This window comes from Euprymna scolopes, chromosome 31 (assembly GCF_053919585.1).
Source record: "Euprymna scolopes isolate OS-2025 chromosome 31, ASM5391958v1, whole genome shotgun sequence".
Classification (NCBI taxonomy): Eukaryota; Metazoa; Mollusca; class Cephalopoda; order Sepiida; family Sepiolidae; genus Euprymna; species Euprymna scolopes.
The window spans coordinates 5,836,153-5,860,876 of record NC_136512.1 but is presented as its reverse complement, the minus strand read 5'-3'; the positions used below and the strand labels follow the sequence as shown (position 1 = coordinate 5,860,876).

Here is a 24,724-nt window from a genome sequence, read left to right as displayed (position 1 = left end):
AGGAAAAAGTGCGATTTCTAATAACTGATAAATAGGGCTATGACAAGAGAATATTCTTTTCCTTGTTTTGACTTTCGAGTATATATCCGACACAGTTAGACACAGTCAATCAATCAAGAACCACATTACTTTATCTAAAAACATATAAGATATTAACCGATATATATTCAAGAGTCAAAATAATAAAAAGAATATTCTCTTGTCATAACCCTACTGATAAAACAAAACGGACATATCTGTAACAGTTACATAAGTAATACTTTTTTTCTTCTTTTCTTTTCTTTTTTTTTTTTTGTACTTTTTCGCGGAGTGAATAGTACGTTAGTTGTTCGGTAAAATAACAGAGACATGTTCTTACTCGTGTAGTGATACGTTGATCAATTATAACATTTTGCGCATGCGTGCTTTTTTCGATTTTTACCCAAACCATCTTGCGCCCATTTATGAACAGTCCTTTCAGGGACGTTGCAGAGGCCAATCAAACTTCAAGCGGCGCATTTATATTTTCCGGCTCGCCTATCATCATGACTTGGATAAAAGACAAGATGAAACACCTGGACTCAATTTTATTTCTATAATACGTACATGTCAGCAGAACCAACCTGTCTCATATCTGTAAAATGGACTTAAAAAGTCTACAGAGTCTGAGACTAGCGCTCCATTTATAACACACATGACAACCGGTGTTCCACTTTTTTCCAACCCATCTCATCGGTCGTCCCCATTCTCTACATACCCCCTCCTACCTTATGACTGCAACACCGGTGTTTTGAGGTCACTTGTTGGGAAAGTTCTGTGTTTTTGTCAGTTGGTTCTCGCATTTGTGGGGATAATGGTTTTGGTGGACATGTTACTCCCATACTGCGTCATGGAATCAGACTTGTTGGTTTGTGCCTAATCGGATCTTGGTTATCCGCCTCCATATCTGTGTCAGATGTGTTGTCTGCCATCACTACGTCATCATCCATCTTTTCCATGTTCATCGTCTCATGTGTGTCACATGGGAATATGCTGTCCTTCATTTTTGGCCTTTGGGTAGGTGGTTGAGGGAGTGGTTGTAGGGGCGAATAACTTGGTTTATCCATGACAGATTAGATATTCCGGAGGAAATGACGATTGCATAGTGTGATCTTGCCACTTCCATCCAACCGTATCCAGTATTATCTATTATCCATGGTCTTGACAACTCTCCCCGTTTTTATCCATCGTCACGGATATGGTCCCTCCTGATTCTGCACCTGAATAGATCCACCGACCAGAAGCTGTTGGAGTGGACAACTGTGCATATTGTACTGTTCTTTGTTTAGCACATGATTTTTTACCATCGGCCATTTGGTTTCTATCCAATGATCGTGAATCTGGTGCTTTTTGTGAAGTATAGGGAGACGAATCTTATTGTTCAACCATATAACATTGATCCGAGGTCCTGGTGAGGCATGTTCCTATGTGTCTTCATCGCCTGTGTTGCCCGATCGTAGCGTAGATGGCCGTAGCTATCAATACAGTCAATGAGCATTCGTTTGGCAGTTTTTATGGCCAGTTTGGCTCGGCCATTATTTTGAGGATACTGTGCAGATGATATACGTCTCTTTATGCCCCAGTCTCTCAGGAATGATTTATACTCCAATGAGTCGCATGGTGGCCCTCCATCAGATGATATCTCCTCTGGAGTATCATATGTGCAGAATCAACCCCTCAATGCATTGCATACTGTTGCAGTCTTCCCTGATGGTAGCAGGACAACTTCAATCCAGCTGTACCATGTAACTCTTCCCATGCATATCCAGTAGGTCCACGACAGTCTTTTGGAATGGGAATTCTGGGTTTGAGGGTGGCATTAGTGGTTCTCTCAGTTGGGACATGGCGATCGAATTGCATTTTCAACATTCTGCCCTTGTTTGTCTGATACTAGCATCTAGATCGGGCCAAAATAATTGTTGTCTAGTGTTAGCCAACATCCCATTCACTCCTTGATGAGTGAATTGCAGTGCCTCTAGTACTTCAGCTGTAAACTGCTTTGGTATTAGAATTTTATCCCCTTTTATGGGTACCCCTTCCAAACAATATAGTTGGTCTGCCATCAACCAGAATTGTCAGACTTTTAGTGTCAGTTTGTGTCATGGCTGGGAACCTATCTTGTGAATGTATATCGCTCACATTCAGCATTCCTCCTCAGTAGCTGCAGCTGTACAATTCTATCCCAGGTTATAGCTTGAAATTTGGGGTCATGCACGTATGCAGCTGTGATTGATGCTTGCATGACCCATGCGATCTGCTGAGTAGTATCAGTGGTCTTTAATCTGCTATGCCTTCATGGTGCCAGGTATCAAGAAGTGCAGTCCAGTGCTGCATTAAGTTTACCAGGAACATGCTTAATCCATAACCTGTATAGTAACAACCGTTCTTGGAAAGAAAATAAGCAAGAATATTCTTACCAGTGGCTGGTGGTCCACTGTAATCAATAAATCTAGGCACCCCAAAATGAACATCCTATAAGACTCCAATCCGTATATCAATGCCAGAGTTTCTCCCTCTATGGGGGAATAGCAGGATTCTGCATCCTTTGTAAAATGGGATTCCACCAAAATCATTTTCCAGTGGTCCTTACCACAGTTAAGTGCTAATTCCATTGGGCATTGGCAATGTGTCTGAAACAAAAAATACCCAATGCCAACCTTGCATTGTTAAGAGGCAAGTCGCCCTGTACATCTTGAATGTTTTGACCCCCTCCTCGATTTTCCGAACAATGTATTTTTTTAAGTCTTCAAAAAGCTCATTTAGGGTAGTATCTCAATAGAATTTGCAATTCTTCATGCGCAACAATTCTGAAAAGGAGGAACATGATATCGGCTTATGAAAATGCTTGCGATATCTGGTTAACCAGTCCAAACCACAATCTGACGCTGGTGATGTTCGTCGGCGTCAGGAAGTTAAGAATGGCTTCATTCATTTTTTTAGTTGGCTTTACACCATCAACAGTTATTAAAATTCAACTTCGTCGCCTGCAAATTGAAACTTACTGAGATTGAAGACGATTCCATTTTTGCTGCAATGGGTCCACTGTATTCCAGAAAGAAGATTCCATGGTTTTATCTGAGAGAAGGGTATCATCAATGCAACAAGTTCTTTGTGGCATGTATACTGTAATGTCATCAAACTGGTGAGTGTAACCATCTCCAGAGGCGTGAAAAGTGTTCTAAGGTACCAACAACAGCCCCACTATGTTATGAATGTGGTTGCGTCTCGAGCTGTTGGAGAGAACAGTAAACTCTGATATCCGTTCCATGCATCTGAAACTGTTTTTTTTTTGGTTTGCTTGGGCACAACAGACACTTGGTTAAATGGGGACGGAGTGGGATGGGTTTCCCTCATTGTTGCAACATTCAATTTTTGTAGGTCCACCGTCCTTCTTGGTGATCCATCCCTCTTTGGTCCAACCACTATCCTCGAACACCAGACAGTAAGCGTACCTGCTGGTACTGGCTCAATGATGCCCAACACCACATCCCTATCTAAATCTTCCTTCACCTTTTTCCAATGATGGGGGAAAGGAATGGATGTATGCACAGCTGATGATTTCGCTCCGGGCATGAATGTTATATCCAGTAGTTTTACTTGACATCACTTGTAACGATTGATGGGAGCAGGTATTGAATACACTTGATTTGAAGTGCTCCCATAACCATTATTCCAAATGTTCCCTATTATTTCCAATAGGGGTAAACGGGATTCTTGTAGGTTTGTCCAGAACCGTTTCTCTTTGAAGTCATTCACATGGTGCTATCCCGTTATTCGAGATTGACATGTCAACTTTTGATAGCTGGTGTGGGAAGTCGCGAGGGATTAATTCTTTTAAGTCTTTCAGTGCCGACTCGGATAAGTAAAATCCCAACGTTTTCTGATACATAAACGACTTGTTTGGTTTCTTTAAGGCCAACTTTAATACATGTACAAATTATTCCTTTAATGTGTAGGAGATTGTCTACAATCTCATGTATCCTATTGGTAATTGGTTTCGCTAGTGCATCCCAATACTTTCAGTATTTCAGGGCCACTCAAACATGTTTGAGCACCAGTATCCACAATGGTCTGGATATGGTGTATCCAACAGCAAATCCTCTTATCTAAGGTGTGCCCAAATTTGGCATGATACTTCAACTTCTATGAAGGGTGGCCGTTCGGGGGTGTTTCTTTTAAATCTACCTCTGCTCCATGCAAGATGTGGCATTTGCGTAAAAAGCTTATTGTAAGCACAAAACTTTCTATATATTTTTATATATGCGTATATATATTTGTTTTAAAAATTTTGCCTACAAAACTCCTCTGTAAGTTTTTAGTCTTCAAACATGAAACTTAATATATAGGGTATTTGAACCCATGTGAAACTTTATATTTTGGTTTTAGGTGGGGAAAATTGGTGCAAAAGTGTGAAAATTAAAAAAATGGAATTTGCCAGGTGAAGATCGAACAATGACATTACAAATATTCATATGCAACATAATAGCTATTGGTTCATGTTTTAACTTTTAGCCTTGCAGCAGACATGTCTTAATAGCTCAGGCATTAACGTCAAAGGAAAAAGTAAATTGTAAGCGAAACGTTTTGGTTTCGATTCTCGGTGGTGGCACATGAGTCATTTTTTTTAAAACTTTTTAAATCATTACTGTATAGTGGGTTCAATATAATCTATAATATAAATACGAAATCTGCATTAATCAATATATCATATTGAAACATTTTACGATCAGGCAATGCCGGGCAGCCTGCTAATATATATTTTGAGAAAAATAGAAAAACCGAATGAAATTATTAAAAAATCAACGTTTCGTCCTTATTTCAGAGGACATCTTCAGGATAATTGAAATAAAAAATAAAAATGTAAGAAAAGAAAAAGTCATAGATCGTGCGAAAAAGACAGTTCTTGAATCCTACCCATGTCGGGAAGGACAAACATGTGTGCGTATCTTATTATTACTAAGGCTTATTCCCGACATGGGTAGGATTCAAGAACTGTCTTTTTCGCACGATCTATGACTTTTTCTTTTCTTACATTTTTATTTTTTATTTCAATTATCCTGAAGATGTCCTCTGAAATAAGGACGAAACGTTGATTTTTTAATAATTTCATTCGGTTTTTCTATTTTTCTCAAAACATAACGTCAATCACCGCTGGTATTTTTTCATTCCTTATACATATATATATATATATATACTGACTCAACGGGTCACGGGTGGTTTAATTATTCAATAAAAGTAAAACATTACACATTTTTCAAGCACATAAATAAAATTCAGCTAAAAATATTTCTTTTTGTTTTTTAATCTTTTAAACCCATCAGCCCACAAATCACTCCATATATTCCATGAAAAACTAATCCTTCAAATAAATCCACGTTGCAACAAAAAGGAATGAGTCCCCCCCCCCACAGTTTTATTTTATTTGTAGCATAACATTCATTGGCTTGTAATTTATCTTAAATTAATTCTACAAAACCGTCGTTGTCCGGGAGTCTCTGTACTTTCATTTTTGCCTTATAAAAGTGTTTTTAAAATGTGTCTCACATAAAATATCTAAACATTTTTTTTATTTGCTAATGTGTCACCACTTATCAAGGTTAAAAGTCACTTGAGGATAAAGATTATTGAGATGGATACAGTGTCATGTGAATGATCTTAAATGATTGGAAATGATGAGAGAACTGAACAAAATTTGATTATTTTACGATTTTTACATCACATTTTGTTTGATGTTGTCTGACATGCAATCTCTCTGTTGGTTGTTATGGTTTTCAATATGTTTTTTTTGTGACTACTGGCCCAGTGTGCTTTATGTCTGTGATTCCAAACGGCTTAAATATAGAACTGTTGCCAGTCGTAAGATCACAAGCTATGCCTCTTAATAATAAGTGAAGGTTATATAGCAGCTTCATACTGTTTGGAGGTTAGTACTGGGCCCCCACCCAGTCCTCACGCACCCCTCATACCAAAGCTTAAGGATTAGTTAGCCACATTAGTTTGGTTACCTTGATTGGAGTGCCCCTTAGATGATACAATGCAGAGGTCTTGGGGTGAAAGGTTACAGAAAAGTTGGGCAAATCAAGAAAACCTGGATGCAAACAAACTATTAAGATCTCATTTTTTTTTGGTGACACCCAAGGTGCCCTTTTCCTGTTATTATCATGATGACCACCGTCCAAGTGTGCCTTATTTCTGTGGCTACAAATGACTTAAAATCCCCAAATTAATTGATTTCTGCCTTCTACAACCCCCCCTCTCTCTCTCTCTCTCTCTCTCTCTCTTTCCATCTCTAGCTATGGTTTAAATATTATTACTGCTTATGATAATAATTCCTTTCATTTAAATAAACTAGTCTAATAATTTATTTTATTTTGATTGGTAACAAAGAGAGAGAGAGAGAGAGAGAGAGAGAGAGAGAGAGAGAGAGAGAGAGAGGTGTGCAATAGTGATAAACCCAGTATGAAATATGAACAAGATAACACACCATAAAAGTAGAGAGAGAGGGTGAAGATGATAGACAGAATATATAGCTGACCATATACTGAGAACATATAACTAACCGTGTATTGAGAATATATAGCTGATTATTTGTTGGGAATATGTAGCTGACCATGTGTTGAGAATATGTAGCTGACCATGTGTTGAGAATATGTAGCTGACCATATGGTGGGAATATATAACTGACGATTTGTTGGCAATACGTAGCTGACCATGTGTTGAGAACATATAGCTAACTATGTGTTGAGAATACATAACTGACCATGTGTTGAGAACATATAGCTAACTATGTGTTGAGAATACATAACTGATCATGTGTTGAGAATACATAGCTGACCATGTGTTGGGAATATGTAGCTGACCATGTGTTGGGAATATATAGCTATATGTTGAGAACATATAGCTGACCATGTACCTAGCTACAACTACTGCCAACAACTTCTCACATTCTCTATCTTTGCCTAAAACTAAACAAAAATTTTATGAGCAGAGTTTCTTTTCTAGAACTGTTCATCTGTGGAGCTCAATACCACAGGTCTGCTTTCTCGCTTACTATAACATGGCCATTTTCAAATCCAATGTGAATAAATTTCTGTTGAGCCTTTCTCTTAGATAACCTAACCTTACCTAAGTTTCACTATGACCTTGTTATCATACCATCTACATAACATTTAACCCTTATCCTAGAACAGCTTCTAGGCATAAGTAGTGACCTCCCTAGTAAAAAAAAAATAGGAAGAAAACTATAGATATCTCTGAAATATACAGATTTTGCAGAAATATCATTAATTATCCTTCTCGTCCTAAAAAAAGAGAACCATTAGTGCTAATGGGTTAATGAAAGATTACAGCTTCAAAAAGATGACCCGAAAGAAAGTTGGAGCTTACATCGGCGGAAACATTGTGAAAATTAAAAATCAAGATGAGACTAGTAATCCTTACAATACAAATAAAACTACTTATCAATCTTCATCCCAAAATTCCAAAACAAAAATGTTTTTTAATGGTTTTGTTTGTTTTACTCTTTCTGTTACCTTTCTCTTCTCTCCCTATTCCAACATACAGGTGAAGAAAGAGGGGGGGGCTTAGAAATGCTCTTTCTTTGTTTCTATTTCATTTATGACTAAAATAAGGGATACTTTTCACGGGGGGGGGGGGGATCAACTTAAAATCAAAGTGAGATGAGAAATATCTACTTGATATTGAAACCACAGTAGGATGATTATATCCTTATATTCACAAAGGAATTTGGGACGCATAAAAAAGAAATTGAGGAGACATGACAAGAACCATTTCTCTTAGCATTTTCTTAAGCAATTCCCATATTTTGTCAGTTAATTTAGCGTCCAGCACTCATTCCTTATCAAGAGGCAGTATCACTAAGTATGCACAAGAATCAAGCTATGTAATAACCATACACTGCTGCGTGTTTATTGGGGTGCATAGTAGTAACGCATTGAGACAGCAGGCCAGTGATCAGAAAGATATCTAGGATTTGACCATCAAAATTTTGATTTCTCCATTTGGAAAAGCTATTTCCTCTTTAACAGGGGGTTGATGCTGAGAAATCGAGGCACTGGAAATCCTAGAAACATTCATGTCCATTCCAAATATGGGATCCCCGCAGCAGCCAGTTGGGTTTCTGTTGGTGTGAAACATGAAGAGGAATCTCTGGGCCTTAAACTGAACGTTAGGTTGGAAGGTATGTTTGTCTCATTTTCTGTGTCTGTCATTTGGCAGAGAAGCCGACTATCATTATAACTTAAAAAGTAAAACATTGTTGCTTGTTTTAAACGAGTTGTAATCTTATTTGGAAAAGAAAACACTTTGTTACAGCGATGACCAAGATCACATGATTGACACTAAAGGCGGTGTTGAAATCATGCTCAGAAATTGAATGAATACTCGACTAGTACTCGACTGAACTCCAATCTATGGTTCCCCCCTTGCCAAACTTTCACAAAAATACTTGACTAACTACAATCACTAAATACAATTTTCTCCACTCTCTACCTGTGCCTAAATCTAAACACAGAACCATGAACAAAGCTTCTTTCACAGAACTGCCTGCCCGTGGAACACTGTTCCATTGGCCTGCTTCCCAATGGTAGCCTTCAAACCCAATATAAACAAGTTCTTGTTGAGCTGTTCCAATAAATAATCAAATTCTACCCAATTTACACCATTACACTACCACCTACATTCATTAATCCTTATCCTTAAGTGGCCTTCGAGCCTTGATAAGTGGTGACTCCCAGGTAGAACTACAACCAGCGATCATGGCCTGTTCAGTGAACACGCACAGATGCAAGTTCAAAATCATAATGATGTCCTTGAATTGAACCATGAAGGAGTAAATCAGAGTCAAGGTTTCCTGACTATAATAAATGCTTGAAGCCAAACTTTTACAGAAAATAAAAAGGCAAAGACAGGAAATATTCATTAAAAAAGTCAAATTGCAAACATCTGCATCGAATGTTTAAATGATTCAAAATCAGTTCAATTTCGTACAAACACAGTAAACATTGTTGTATCGGATATTTCAATATAGCTAGACTCAATGAATTTTAATTGTGCACAGAATGAATAGTCCATAAGAGCAAACCGTATTTCAGTAGAGGAAATGAAATAAGGCATAGCAGTGGTTTTTAATCTCTCACAAAGCTGGGAGAGGATCCAAACGGCATTTCTGTGAGGTACACATCGTTTAATTTATTAGGTATAAGAAGAATATAAAATAATCATTTGAGTTTAAAGCAAAAAGTTTTAAGTAAAAAATTACTTAATTATAATGTTACATTGAATAATTACTATATATATATATATATATATATATATATATATATATATATATATATATATATAAACTAATAAAAAAAAAGTCAAAATTGAAGCTAGATTTTTTCAAAGTTCAAATACGATTTTTGAAGTTCAAACTGTTTAAAAAAATGTCAAACTTGTCCTTTAAAAAGGTAAATCTTACAACTTTGAAATATTTATTAATATATATAATATAAAAATACATAATGAATATATTAGGCACAAGGCCAATCAAAAATGTAGGATTAATAAGTGTTGTTGGTCATCCTTGGTCACAAATACTTAAAATTGTCTATCTTACTCTTAACTAAAAATATCTGTCACCAGAATACCACATTCACTCCAGGGGCTGTTCTACTTAAGATAGACCCAAATTTGAAAAAAAAAAATTGATTGAATTATTTTCAGTAATTACATTTCATTGACGAGGATATGGGGAATAAACAAAAGACAACAAAAATTAGTTAATAAGGCCCTCCCAACCCTTTCTAAATAATAGACCGTCCACTGTTTTTTAATTTGCCGAAAACAAGCAGGTCAATCTCTAAGTGGGAGTGGGATCTAAGTGTGTGAGAAAAGAAAGAGGAGGAGAGTTGGGGAATGGGTAGCGTCCTTATAAGATGAGTGCAAATTTGATCAGAGTAACTCAATCCAATCCACAACCAAAAAACTTTTTCCTTCAACTCACAAAGTAAAAACCACAAAAATGTTACTGATAACATCATGCTATCCAGTTAGTTGTACTAAATTTTGACATAAGAGTCGTTTGTTTATGATTTTGATAAAATAATGAAACTTTTGTGTGACATTATGGGAGTACCATATCCGAACATGAAGAAATTTGAAGAAACAAATTTGAAAATAAAACAAAAAAATCTCATATTCTCGAATGGAGCTCTATGGTTGATATTTTAAATGTCTATGGGATGACCCCAACTAAAATTCACAGTTATTTCTGCAATTCAACCGTTATTTGATATAAATAAACTTCAGTCTATGTTTGACTTGTCCACCAAGATTCAGTCATGACTATCCAACAGTTTTTGTTTTATTACCATTTAATGAGATATTTCAAAAGTGAACACTAGGATACAACATGAAGAATTGTCAATAATTGTGATACATTTCTTTCTTAGTCTTGGTTGGATAGATATAAGATAACACCACAGATAAAAATCGGAGGGGGTGGGAGAGTTAAAGTTCAATAAGTATGAAGTTCACTCAGAATCGCACTTACTGATGAGACGATCATCAATGTGTTCCTGCAACTATCCCAACAAGTCATTTGAAGTGTAAGGTATTGAAGTATATGATTGAACACTTCACCTAATCTCTTCATCTACTTGAAGAATCTATATATTAATTTGCTTGTACGTATGGTGTCACGTCATCATCATCGCAAGCATTAATTAATGAAACGCGTCACCATCATCGCAAACATTAATTAATGTGAATTATCTCCCTTTATTGTTCAATCTTTATCAGTTAAAAATCAGTAACCCCTTTTATTTCCCAAAAGTTCCCGAACAAAAAAAATAAATAATAATAACTGTCTATTTATGGTTCCGGATTATTTTAAAGGCAATTATGCATAGAAGGTATCGTTCCACGTTCCACAGTTTAAATAGTATAGTATTTTACTTACATTTTTAACGATGTCTTCTGTTTATTATTGTATGAACGCTTATTCTATTTTATTCAGTAATAAATATATTTTTTACATTTAACGCTACGAGTACGTTTTTTTTTTTTTTACTGTGCCACTTTATGTTTTTTTTTATTTACTTTTTATTTACACAACAAAAAATATGTTTAGAAATACATGTTACAAAATTCAAGAATGACTTTATTAAATAAATCACCAAAGTCACCATTCGCAAATACAGAGTCAAAACATATTTTACGTCTTGTTCTGTTTTGTTTTACGGCATATCAATCCTTTTTCGTGTTATTTAATGCCGAATCGAGTAATTTTCACGTTGTTTACATAGTTATTTGTTCATTTTATTTTGCTTCTTTTACAGGAATTCATCTTCTAATGCCCACCGGCACAACAATTTTTTTTTAATATGAAATAAAACAGTGTTTCATTACTTACGATTTAATTTATTTAAAGAAATATTTATTTCCTATTTAAAGATTTTCAGTATATTTTATTTAACTGAAGAATTTTTCCATTATTTTTATTACATTGTTAGGTGAAGTTTCAGAATAGTTAACCCCCCTCCCCATATTAAGAATGGCTTTCAGCATGATTCTTACAATAGCGGTATCAAAGTTTTTTTTTGGTAAATATCCAGATACGCTACTACAGAACACCGACCACTCTAATTTGTTTTTTTATAGGTAATTGAGGTCGCTGACAACGAATCTGATAGTCAAACTTGGGGCAAATTTACCGTTTGCATGGTATTAACCCCCGAACCCACGAATAACTTTCTATCATTTTGCAGCTTCCGTTTACGCTACGCGCGTGCGCTGCAGCATGAACGACGGCTTGCTTCACCTAGCAAACTGCCTTCTCACATGGCGTACCAATCAAAAAATAACGGACTGACATTTTTTTAATGACTTACAGTTATAGAAAAGTACAACAAATTGAGGGACTTTTTTTTTTGTCTCGCATAGTTTTTAATGTGGTTTACAAAAACATAAGCACCAAACATCTTTATGTTTTTCATTCTTTTTTTGCGGGGGGGGGGGGATTCAATTATAGAACTTATGTGGCTTAATAGGTGCTTTTGCAGTTTAGTTAAACGTTTTTCCGTAAGTAATGCACCGACATTTACCAATTAGAACACCATTTAATATTTTCCGAAGATTTTACTGTGTACATTGGGGGCGCGAGCGGGGGGGGGGATGTGATTTTGGGGCGCGCGTGCCAATGTACACAGTAAAATCTTCGGAAAATGTTAAATGGTGTTCTAATTGGTAAATGTCGGTGCGTTACTTTTTGAAAATTTGAAAATTCTATGTTCCAGGTAAAAAAAAAAAAAAAAGATAAATTACCCCTCCCCTACTCCAACTTGGAGTGCTTCCCTTTTCTTGTTTTATTTCTTTTTCAGCTAATTTTAAATTTTCCACCCAAAAAGTGCTATAATGTATTTTTGAAAATTAGAAAATTCTATGTCCTGGAAAAAAAAAAATCCCCTACTCCCAATGTAGTTTGCTTGGTGAAGCCGTCATTTATGCTACAACGTGCATGCGCGTAGCATAAACGGAAGCTGCAAAATGGTGGAAAGTAGTTCGTGGGTTCAGGGGTAAATACCATGCAAACGGTAAATTTGCCCCAAGTTTGACTATCAGATTCGTTGTCAGCGACCTCAATTACCTATAAAAAAAAAAAAAAAAATTAGCGTGGTCGGTGTTCTGTAGTAGCGTATCTGGATATTTACCTTTTTTTTTTTTTTCTTATTTTAAAACAAATTATACAAAAAAGATACAAGACCATTAATTTTTTTTTTCATTAAATCGCTATTTAGGTGAAGGTTCAAAATAGTTAACCCTTCTCCCCATAACCGTTTTTTCATGCAGTAAAATACTTTGTTTCAATAATTATGGTTTAAATAAATATTTATTCCTTATTTAAAGATTTACAGTATATTTTATTTAACTGAAGAAATATTTATTGTTCATACATATATTTTCCCTTATTTTTTTTTACATTGTTAGGTGAAGTTTCAGAATAGTTAACCCCCCTCCTCATATTAAGAATGGCTTTCAGCATGATTCTTACAATAGTGTTATCAAAGTTTATTGATTTTTCTTATTTAACAAAAATTATAAAAAAGATACAAGAACATTTTAAACATTTTTTTCGTTAAATCGTTATTTAGGTGAAGGTTTAGAATAGTCAAACCCTCTCCCCTTATTAAGAATGGCATTTTATTATTTCAGCATGATGCTTACATTTTTCTTAATATAAAAAAAAAAAGATACAAGAAAATGTTAAGCTTTTTTTTTTTAATTAAGATGTTAGATCAAAGTTCGGAATAACTTACTTTATAACCAATTAGCCAGCTTACTTAACTATATAACATTGACAATAAATTTGATAGGTATAACCTACCTCACATCATTTTGATTATCGAAAAATCAAAAGTTAACTGTACTTTGTAAGATTTACAGAAACACTTCATTTTCTATGCATGTAATACACAAGAATCTGAATATTATAACAGATTACAATGTTTTTATGGAAAAAAAACTTTTGTACAGAAAATTCAAAGTGTTCTATTTATATTATCAGGAAGTTGTGATGCATTAATTGAAATCTATATCAATAATTCGACTTAAAAAATATTTGTGAATTTCCAAATCTTCATTGAATAAAATTCAAAATAAATAGAAAAGTCTATCGCATATGTAAAAGTTGACAGTTGCTTATTTAACTTCATTAAAAGCCATCACAGTCAACTAAGAGCTGCTCAATATTCTGGCTTAATGGATCATTTAGCAAGGAATGAAGATGGTTATCCTGGTGTACCAGTTATTCTACCATCTACACTTACAGGAAGTCCTAGCAATCTACAACAGCTTTATCAAGATGCAATGGCAGTTTTCTGTGACCTATTCATTACTTACACATGTAATCCAAAATGTCCTGAAATATTAAATAACTTGGGGTCATCAGAACTTGCACGAAATCGATGTCAACAATGTCACACAGTTTTTTAAATTCACAATCTGACTTCCAAGAACCTGCTGAGTGACCACTATTCTCACTCCAAGCAGCTGATCGACGTCCCTGTCACCGCCTCAATCATCACCAGCACTTACTGACAATATCGACAGCATCAGTTACGATCGCATTGACCTTCAATAAAAGTTTAAACTAAAATTCTTTGTTCTACTTGCTTCCATACGTTCATTTTTATAAGGAATTTCTTACTGATGTGTTTTAAAAGATTTTAACTACCGTGGAATTTCCACGGGTCCTGCTAGTATTCATTATTTCAAGAGAGACAAGAATTTGTATTCCAGATATATAAAGCTTCAAGATCATATATACATTGGAGTCATAGGAAGAGACTGTAAAATTTAGTATCAACTACTTTACTAGACAGAAATATGAGAAATTATTTGATTAAAACTCTCAAAATAATTAATGGCGTTTTTAAATATGGTAAACAGTTTTTTTTTTACATTGCTCAATGATCCAGAAGGTTATTGTCAAAGCAGATTTTAAAAAAAAAAAAATGAGTCTAGTAATCAATTGAATTTTTTGCTAATAGAGTAATATATTTTTGGAACCAGATTAAAAGCAATTGTTTTGCAATAGAATTTCTGAGAAGCAGCAGCAACAGTAAATGTTATTTTATTATTGGAATCCTTTGAGATGAGTAATTTGTCTATTTATTTATTTGCAGACTGTTATCCTCATCTTCATAGTTGTCATTTCACAATGTTTCGGCCAACCATTCCTCTGATCTTCATCAGGTGGTTAACCACGATGGGATAAGAATGCTGAGTCTTTTAACTGTATCCTCAGTAATTACTGCCTTCCATAGTTGTTGTCGTCTCACCACGTTTTGGCCAACTAATCCTCTGGCCAGCTTTGAGTAGGATTGAGACCGCTATCTTCAGACAATGCTCACCTGGAACCATAGAGATTCAATGCCTCTATCCACTAAACATAGGTCCCGAATATACAGCGAATATTGTTTTTAAGTATAATCTCTCAATCAGATGGAATCCCCAATCAGCAGTTTCTATCAACAGAAAGAAGAATACTCTTTTCCAAATTTCGCACATAATGTAAAAGATGCAAGAACACGACTTTCTTCCTTCTTTCTGTGGGTTTTCCTTTTAGACTCAGCACACGCGTGTATATTACAAAGTCAGTCTAGGCCTTTTGGTGTCAAACGATATAACAAGAGACATTTAAAAACTACTATATGCACAGCACCAGCATATACATGCAGCTTATTAAACTCATACACACACACACATGTTGGCACATAATCTCTTCCCCAAATTATCCTGCTCACAGTTCATACATGCATACTCTCTCACTGACAAAACAGGCACAAGCTAATATACACACACGTCTACAATGCCTATACAATTTACACACACTGTCACACACAAACGCACATGGCACCAGCCGAAACAAACATGGCTACTCCTTGCAAACAAAACAACATCTTTCATCCAGAATGTGCTTGGACACTTTGAACTCTTATTATCTACTAAAACTTTACTTTTGGCTGTTTTCACAAGTTGTTAATAAATTTGATATTTATTTTTTTTTGCATGAACAAACTTTGTCACCATTTCTTTCGATTTTGTCTTATCCTCAACAAATTCAATCCATCCAGAAATAATGGTAAAAAGTAAATTCAGAGGGCATTTTTGGGAATTATCAGATGAAATATTTAATAGAACTTCTATATGAAAAGTAAATTTGTATGAATTTGCATGATACGACTTTTTCAACTGGCTTGATTTTGTTGTTGGCATTATTTTTCTCTGATTATTTCTAGAACCGAGTACTTACATATTAAATTCATTAAAAAAAATAATTAATAATTTAATAGTTATATTTTTTTTAGCAAAATTCTAAAAATTATTCTTGTATAATGGATAGAATAGATGCAGTGATGATGAGGGTGGGTGGAATAAGTATATCATTCTCTGTTGATTATTTGAGTTTTCCACTTTACAAAAAAAGGAACGCACTATAATATTCAGGAACGTCCATTTTGAAAGTGAGCAACAGAATGTTAAAAAGATCTAAGAAATCACATTGTATTTATTTTCGAACATTTATTTGGTTTTGTAAAATTATTTGCAAAATAAAAATTAAAAAAAATGAATCTGCAAAAAAAAATCAAACAACAAATTAATAAGGTGGATTAATTTTCCCTGTCATTGTTTAAAAACTACAATAATAATCGTTGTTATTTTCGTCAAAATTGGGAATCTAATATATAAAAGGCACTATGTCTGTCTGTCTGTCTGTTTGTCTCCATATTTTCAAACTCTATCTCTTCTGAAACTAAAAGTCGCAGAGCAGCGCTATGGGCCTCAAATGATTGGATTTTTTATGAACCGTTCTTTTATGGGTCTTTAGCCGGTTAAAATATTTTTAAGGGGTCAAAAATGGGTCAAAATTGAAAAAAGAAAATCGTTATAGATTTTGTACATTCATCTTAGATTATTTTTTATTTTTAATCAATTCATATGCGTATCACGTTGGTACAGTAGTAACGTCACCAGCTTTGAATGCTACAATTTTGCTTTCAGTTTCGATTCTAGCTGATGGCACCCAAATGCTTTTTTTTTTTTTCATACTTTCGAAATCACGATTCCATAATTAATAAACGAAATCTGAACAAATTAAAATATCATACTTAAGTGTATTTTACGACCGCTAGTTGGAAATATTTTCAAATTTTCACCAGCTATGGGCAAATACCTCCACTGCCTTGTGGATGCTTTGGTAAAGATAAAGGCTAAGGGAGTAAATTCTGACAAAGAACGGTTTGGAGTTCCAATAGGCAGATAGTGAAGCACTGCAGCACCTTTACGACAACTCCTGCAGCTGCACTGGCTCCAACCATATTGACTTGCTTTTTTGTCAGACTTTGTCTGCAATGTTGAGAGGGGGACCCTGCTAAGTGGGCAAACCTAGATCTTATCACCCAGAGAGTCAATTCCAGCTTCGAACCGTATAACTGAAGTAGATGCTTCAGTGCACCAGACTAGATGTAGAATGTCATTGTCTTATTAGACAGAAGAAAAAAAATCAGATAAAACTAGTCAATAAAAATTGGCAGTCATATTGGGAGCTAACTGCATCAATATAACCATTCCAATTTATTTGGCCCCTCACATTGGCATTTTAATGTGTGTGTGTGTATGAGGGGACATGCAGTTATTCCAAAAAAGAGTATTAAACTATTGATAGCAGACAACACACAAGAAAGGTTGTTCATAATGAATAGTGACATTATTCTACATGGCCGAGCAATTTCTTCGGCAGTAATGGTGGTGCAATCACACTATAATAGCAAAATTCAAAATTTTTAATATTGAATTTCAAGGCAATATAATGCGCTCTACTTAATTGTCATGTTACAGTAATGAACATATCCAAAAATTATGAAAAACGATAAAGTAGAAAACGATTATTTAAGAAAATATTTTTTTAATGAAAATTAGCGAAAATAAAATATTTGGCTAAAAGAAAAACACTGGAAAGTCCGAAGGGAAGGTAAATAGCATGTAATTATTGGCAATTTTTTTAAATAAATTGTGCGTTAAAAATAATAAATATGAATTAATTGCTTTGCTTTTAGCATAATTGAGTTACTTCCCTTGTTATGTCACATGTTCTCAAAACAATATGGCAAGGGTTTTTTACAATAAAGACCGAAAACTTGGGTTTTTTAAATAAGGCGGTAATATTACAATACTTCTGACATACCAATTAAGTAGATATAATTGTTTTTAGTTGAAACTGACACAAAAAGTCAGTAGATAGCGTTGTTTTTTTTCCTTTTTACTGATGTTTTTGTTTTCCAAATTTTTACTATTATAGCGTTGTTATACCGTAATGATTTTATTGGTGGAATTTTTAGCAATCCCCAACTGAGGATATTTCCAATCCATCCTGCATAAGAGCGCAGATTATATTGAAGTGGTTAGCTCCTAAGAGTTACATCTTAGGAGCTAACCACTTTAATATAACTATATTAGCTAGTGTAATCACTAAACTATATTAGCTAGATAATCACTAAACTATAATAGCTAGTGTCTGCCTGATTTTCCGAGTGGTGGCAAGGCAAATTAATCCACAATGTTCATTTATTTGATTTTTACAGATTTCTTTCTATTTTTATTTTGCAAACATTCATATTTTTTTTCTACATTATTGCGAATTTTTTTTTTCTTTTAAATATGAAGTAACTAGCATATTAACATATAATAAAATCAAACAGTATTTAATAAAAAATATTATTATTGTAACCCAAGCTTAGGGTTGATAGTAAGGTTAAGGAAAGACATGTTTTGTTTTGTAAGAAGAAACAAATAATAAAATTAAACAATGTTCATGAAAAAAGAAATCCGCAACAAAAAAACAGGCAACAAATTAATACTGCAGTACTGCACACCAACTTTCCCTAGCTGATACAATTTGGCAGTCATTTGGGGAGCTAATCGCTTCAATATAACCTAGTAGTGATATTATCTTACACGACTGAGCAATTACTTTAGCAGTAGTGGTTATATTGGTGAAATTTCTAGCAACCCTCAACTGAGTATATCTCCACCCTACATATATAAGAGCTGTGTAAATCATTATTATTAATAATAATAATAATAATAATACCATTATCATCTTTGTGGTTCTAGTGATACAACACAACAGCAATTAAAAGAAGGAGGAGCTAGCTTCTATAGCGGAGTTGCTGGCAGTCGGTCAAATACGCCCCCCCCCCCCCCCTTCTCTCTCTCTCTCTCTCCACTGGAATCACTGACAGCGCAACTAATCAGCCATCGGATAAGGTGCATCGTGTATTGATTTGACGAGCGAGAGGCACTGCTCCAAATGGTTAGACCACCATCTCTTCTATAGTCAACACTTCTAGCATCAGCATCACATGAACTGCAGTCGTCCAGCTCCTGCTGATGCTTCTGTGGCGACCTTTTTAACTCCCCCCCCCCTCCCTCCGCTCCATTCTTTCATTTTACCTTCTTGTCTAGGAAAATAATCCTATTCCCATTTACAGTTCCCATATTATGTTTTCATCCATAATTCTAGCGATCAAATATATAGAGGAATAGCTATATTTATATATAAAGTTAGTTATGTGCATATCGTTTGCATACATTTGCTTTACATGGTTCAATCCTAAACTAATGAACTGATCATTATGAATTTTTGGAACACAGCTGTTAAGCGTAAAGGTGCATATTGTAGGCTATATTTACTTTGATTCAGCGTTATACAAAGGCCTTTGTGTAAATTCCGATGATTTTTTGTGAAAGCTCTTTGTGAAAATTCTGATGATTTTTTCTGCGAAATTTTGACAATGGGTATTAGATATCAATTAATAAATATTCCCCAATTTCAGTTTCTTTCATGTATTTAAAGGATTTTAGAGGATTAATATAGGCGCTCTAGCTCATTTCCCAATTCAGATATTTCAGATCTGCATTGATTTCAATCCATAGTCATTAGACACAAACGAAAGCAAAATTCCTGAAGTAAAGTTTCTTAGGATCTCTGAAATTTTAGATATTTTCTAGAAATGAAAACCATGTAATGATTTTTTCTCAAAATTTGTACAAAGATTCTAGACATAAGGTTTAGTAGAACTATATCTCGATTTTAATCTTTGCAAGAAGACATCAAAGTAGTGCAAAACTGTTTGGGGAATTATTTGTACCCATAAAACTGCATCCATTGATGTGGCTCTAATCGGGGAGATTTGAGAAGTGTATAGTGACTCCTTAGTTTCCATTACTCCCAGACCCACTCTGACCCGAAGGAGTGGTAGTACCAGTCAGGATACCATCTATGGATTAAATAGAAATTATCAGAGGATATGAGTTATTTATACAATTTTGATTTGCTCTAGAACAACTACGGATTGGTAGTGCCTGTTTGAATCCTATCTCAGGATTAAGTACAATCTATTATTTATAGACTATTTACAAAATCTAAAACGAAAACAGCCAAACAAAAATTTTTTTTATATGAATATGAATAAATATTTATTGATATTAAGAACTTTAAGCATAAAATCTTTTGCTAAAAATGACTGGATTTAGAATTAAATAAGTTGAAAAGAATAGATAATCAGTAAAGCATGCAACTCTACAAATAATAAAATTAGTTGATAAATGTTCAAAATTCATAGAAGATTTGATTTGAGTATCGATTGGCTTCCAACAATCATTTTCAAGAATAAGTGAAAAGTTAGCATGTGCTTAACATAATTAGTTCCAGTGTCTATGGCAACACTTCAAAGGTCATATAGGACTAAGTCCTCTCTGATCCTCTCTCCTCTGATCTTGAGCACGTGGTACAACAGGGAAAAAATTGACTGATTACTTTTAATGCATCTAAAACCAAGTTTCTATCTTTACATCATCAACACTCTGACCGCTGTCTAGCATCAATTGAAATGAATGGTTCTCGTCTTGGGAAGGCTCCATGTTTTGACAAGCTTCTGGGTCTGACCTTTACTCCTGATCTGAGATGGAACACTTACATCAAATCTGTTCCCAAGGTCGCTGGAAAAAAAAATGGTAGGATCAATCTACCACTTCAGTAGATATCTTACTGCTGATGCAATTTTCTATCTGTATAAAGGTTCTAAGTAATTCACAATTGTATTTTTCGGCCACCCACACTGAGAATTGAACCTTGAGGAGAATATCATTTTACAATTGATTTTTTCCAAATACTCTAATCACTGTGTCAAGGGTCCTTGTGGCAAGATATACCTGAAGAAAATCGGAGGTTACATCAACCAAAATGTTGTGAAAATGACATTAAAGATGAGAACAGTAGTCCAAAGAATCCAAATAATATCAGCTTAACAAGAAAATGTTTGCAGTTTTTAATTTTTCAATTCAGATGAACATATCTCGGCTCAAGCAAAAATTCATTGATCAAAATAAGCACCATCAGAATCAACACACTTTTGCCAACGCAAAACAAGTGTATTTATGCCACTAACATAAAAATTTTGCATTCTGGTGGCGATGAAGTCACTGAAGGCGTTTTTGATATCGCTTAAGTTTTTGAAGCATTTCTCATGCAGAAAGTTGTTGAAATGTTGTGGAGCTTCGTTGGCATCTAACCACTGAGCTGAGCATCGCCGGTTGTCGTAAAGAACCCACTTTTCATTGCAAGTCACCACCCGGTTGAGAAACGGGTCATTTTTGTTGCGTAAAAAAAGAGAAGATGACACATCATAATGACGTTTCTTTTGGTTGTTGTTTAATTTGTGAGAAACCGATTTATCAAGTTTTTTTGTCTTTCCAATCTCAAGTGGTTGGAAATTGTTGTATACATTATGTCTAATTCAGAAGTTCTCAAACAGTTGTGCATGGGTTGGTTTCGACTAAGGCTCTTAATTGGTCGTTGTCAACATCCGATGGCTGACCACTATGCCTATCATCTTTACGACTCTCGTCGCCGCCACATTTTCTTAAACCACCATTGTGCTGTGTGTTCAGTAGTGGTTCCTAAGCCAAATGTTTTGTTAATATCGTGAGCTGTTTCAGCAACTTTTCGGCCTAGCATGAATGAAAATAAGAAAATGGTGCAAATTTGACTTTTTTCCATCTTGTATTCAATGTTCTGAAAAGACATAATTGTTTTAAAACGATTGTAATTTGAACAATTAGATAGAGCAAAAAACGTTCGTTAAAATGATATATAAAGTAAAGGTATTATAATGAAAACTCATTTGAAATCAAAATTTAAAAATTCCGCAAGACCTTTCATGTCCATCTAATACCAATCTTCACCTCAAAAATTTAGAAATGTAATTTACATTTTTTGATTTGGTCATAATTAGAATAAGGATTCTAGACATAAGGTTTAGAAATATTATATGATTTTAATCTTTGTAAGGAGACATAAAAGTATCACAAAACTGTTTTGTTTGGGAAATTAATTTTTGTCAGTAGGCATCTCCTATTTTTGCAATAATCAGCTTTCATTCTTGTTATTCATTACATTAAGCAGCTTCATGCCTTGTCTCGAGCGATTTCCATAAAAAACAAGAATTGTCATTCATTTTTTTCAATGTGGCCAAATAAAGTCTCCTATTCTGCACATATCTCCTTATACTCTCCATATTTAATTTTCCTCTGTATTTAAGATTCATATTACACATCCATTGTATCATTCTCATATCATTTCTCTCCATGCAACGTATGTCCTCAACCCTCAATGGCCAGGTTCTTCATTTTTTAAAACGTGTACAGTTGTGGTATAAAATAGCCCAATTGACATGGTATAAAACCCAACGATTAGCAAACAATAAGTATTATTGCAGCATTGAAAACCTCACAAGTGGTTGATATGCCATATACAAACGGCACACTAAATGAAACCGTTAATAAACTCATAGATAAGAAATCCTACAGAAAATTAAGCTCAATTTTGAATGGTTACTTTCGGTCAGGAATTGGCACCATTCTCATACTCTGATAAAGGAGTCTGCCAACTGCTGCATAACTAAGGGACCAAAGCAATCCCCAGGGAACCTTTCTTGAAATTAAAAACAGATGCCTTAAGGAAATTCTCTAGTATATTTTGCAGCAACTTTATAGACATTTCAGCAAGAACACAAGTTGGCATTTGGTCAAGGCATTTTGAAATTATTTAGTTTTTGAGTTGTATCCAAATTTGTTTAAGGGAAGTATACGAAATTCAAAAGGTCTTGAGTCTCTGTAAATTTAGATTATAAGAACGATTAGATCAAGTGTAAATTCTCAATACCTCACTTTTGCAGGCTTTTGAAACAAGTTTAACACAGCACTGTATCCGACGTCACTTAATCATTAAATGTAAAGAAAACAAACGCATGGTTTCAAATCAATTTCATTGTAAAATAACATTTTTTTAAAATCTCATTTCGATTTTTACTATTTTGTATATTCATTGCGTTTGGGTATTCCGCTTCTATATTCCCAGGACATTCAAGTTGAAGTCGTCTTAGTGAGAGAAAGATTAGAGAATGTTTCATGAAATGTGAGGACTAAAGGACTGAAGGACAAAATTAGGGGAAGTGACAGTTATTTGTTTTTATATTAACTACAGTTAACCTGGGTGTCTCCCTATGTTAGTAATATTCCAGATATTATATTGATTAAAATAATGAGCAAATATAGGCGCTCTCTGGTTGGCATTTCATATTGTATCCACATGTATTCCTTGTGATGTATATATATATATATATATATATATATATATATATATATAATTTTATTCCAGGTTAATATTTTCCGGATGTAACGCAACCAATGAATTTTAAACAAAGTTCATACAAGAGTGCTCAATACCGAAGTAGGGCAAGATATACTTTTTATTTTTATTTTAGCATTTATATGTTGCTACACATTCTTGATCAGGTTTCAATCAGTTAGTTACAAGTAACTAGAGACCTCTTCAGGCGATATTACTTTCTTTCTTTTTTTTTACACAGGAATCATCACTTATCAAGGCCCAGAGGCCACTCGAGGATAAGGGTTAAAAAGTGTATAGTGATCAAAAGGACAATATCATAGTAATCCTTAGAAGTGTAAATTTGGTAAATTAGATTACTTAAGGGGAATGGCTCATCAAGAACTTGTTTATGTTGGACTTGAAGACTACCATATTGTAGTCAGCTGGAAAGCAGGTAAGCGGAAGAGAGTTCCACAGGTGTGCAGTTCTAAGAAAGAAGCTTTTTTTCATGGAATCTACGATTAGGTTTAGGCACAGATAAAGAGTAGGGGAAATTATTGATAATGTTTTCAGATAGATGAGTGTTTCTTTGTGAATGTTTGGTGAGGGCGGAGATTGGAGCTCAGACGAGCACCTGCAATGAAAATAGCGATAAAACAGAGATATGTTCGCAGCATCTCTTCTGTGAGAAAGAGGTTGGAGGTAAGAGAAAAGGGCATCCTTCACTAGACTATGAAGTCTATTATGAACTATCACCTGAAGAGGTCTCCAGTTACTTGTAACTGGTTAACTGAAACATTCTAACTGAATGTGTAACAACATATGTTTATTTAAAACAAAGTATATATGTATAATTTAAAAATAAAACCAATAGTAAAGAAATAGACAAAAATTATGATTATGGACTGATTCTGTCTTTTGATTATAAGAATGTTATTCACGATGAAACACTGGTGTCTGTAGATATAAAAATAATTGTTAATATTTATTTTAAAAATAATTATAAAGCACCTTTAAGAAATTAAAGTTGAGCCCTCTTTAGGGATTTAAGAAAAAAGATACCAACTTTAGAGCAAATGCAATATTCTGACTTCCGGTAGTTGAATACTCTCCAACTGTTTACTATAAATGCCTGCTAAAAATGGCATTTATAGGCACTTATTTTTCTTAAATTCTTGTATTATTTGCCGGTGGTCTTGAGATAAGATGCTAGCCTATGAAGTCAAAAGTAGTTCTGTGACTGGGTTGGAATCTCCCAACCAGCAGTAATTATTATTTCCTACACAGAGATGATTGCGTAAGCATGAGACACTAGTGTCTGTAGATATAAAAATAATTGTCAATATCTATTTTAATATATATATATACAGTGATGATCATATTTATTGGCACGGTAAAATAAAAGTTAAATTTTGTCTAATAAATTCTAAAAAAGGGATTAAATTAAAGAAAATAACAAAGTATATTATG

The 24,724-nt window shown here is 34.4% G+C and overlaps 1 protein-coding gene and 1 long non-coding RNA gene across 4 annotated transcripts in view; both read right to left on the bottom strand.

The window, feature by feature from the left end:
- LOC145255605 (uncharacterized) overlaps positions 1 to 24,724 on the bottom strand; it is a 529,950-nt gene that overhangs the window by 437,621 nt on the left and 67,605 nt on the right. The gene's annotated exons all lie outside the window — the stretch shown is intronic.
- The window catches only part of LOC145255609 (uncharacterized), a 28,237-nt gene continuing 24,401 nt past the window's right edge, over positions 20,889 to 24,724 (bottom strand). The window contains exon 2 of the long non-coding RNA XR_013863866.1: positions 20,889 to 21,658. This is a non-coding gene — a long non-coding RNA (uncharacterized LOC145255609). The remainder of the gene's footprint in view (positions 21,659 to 24,724) is intronic.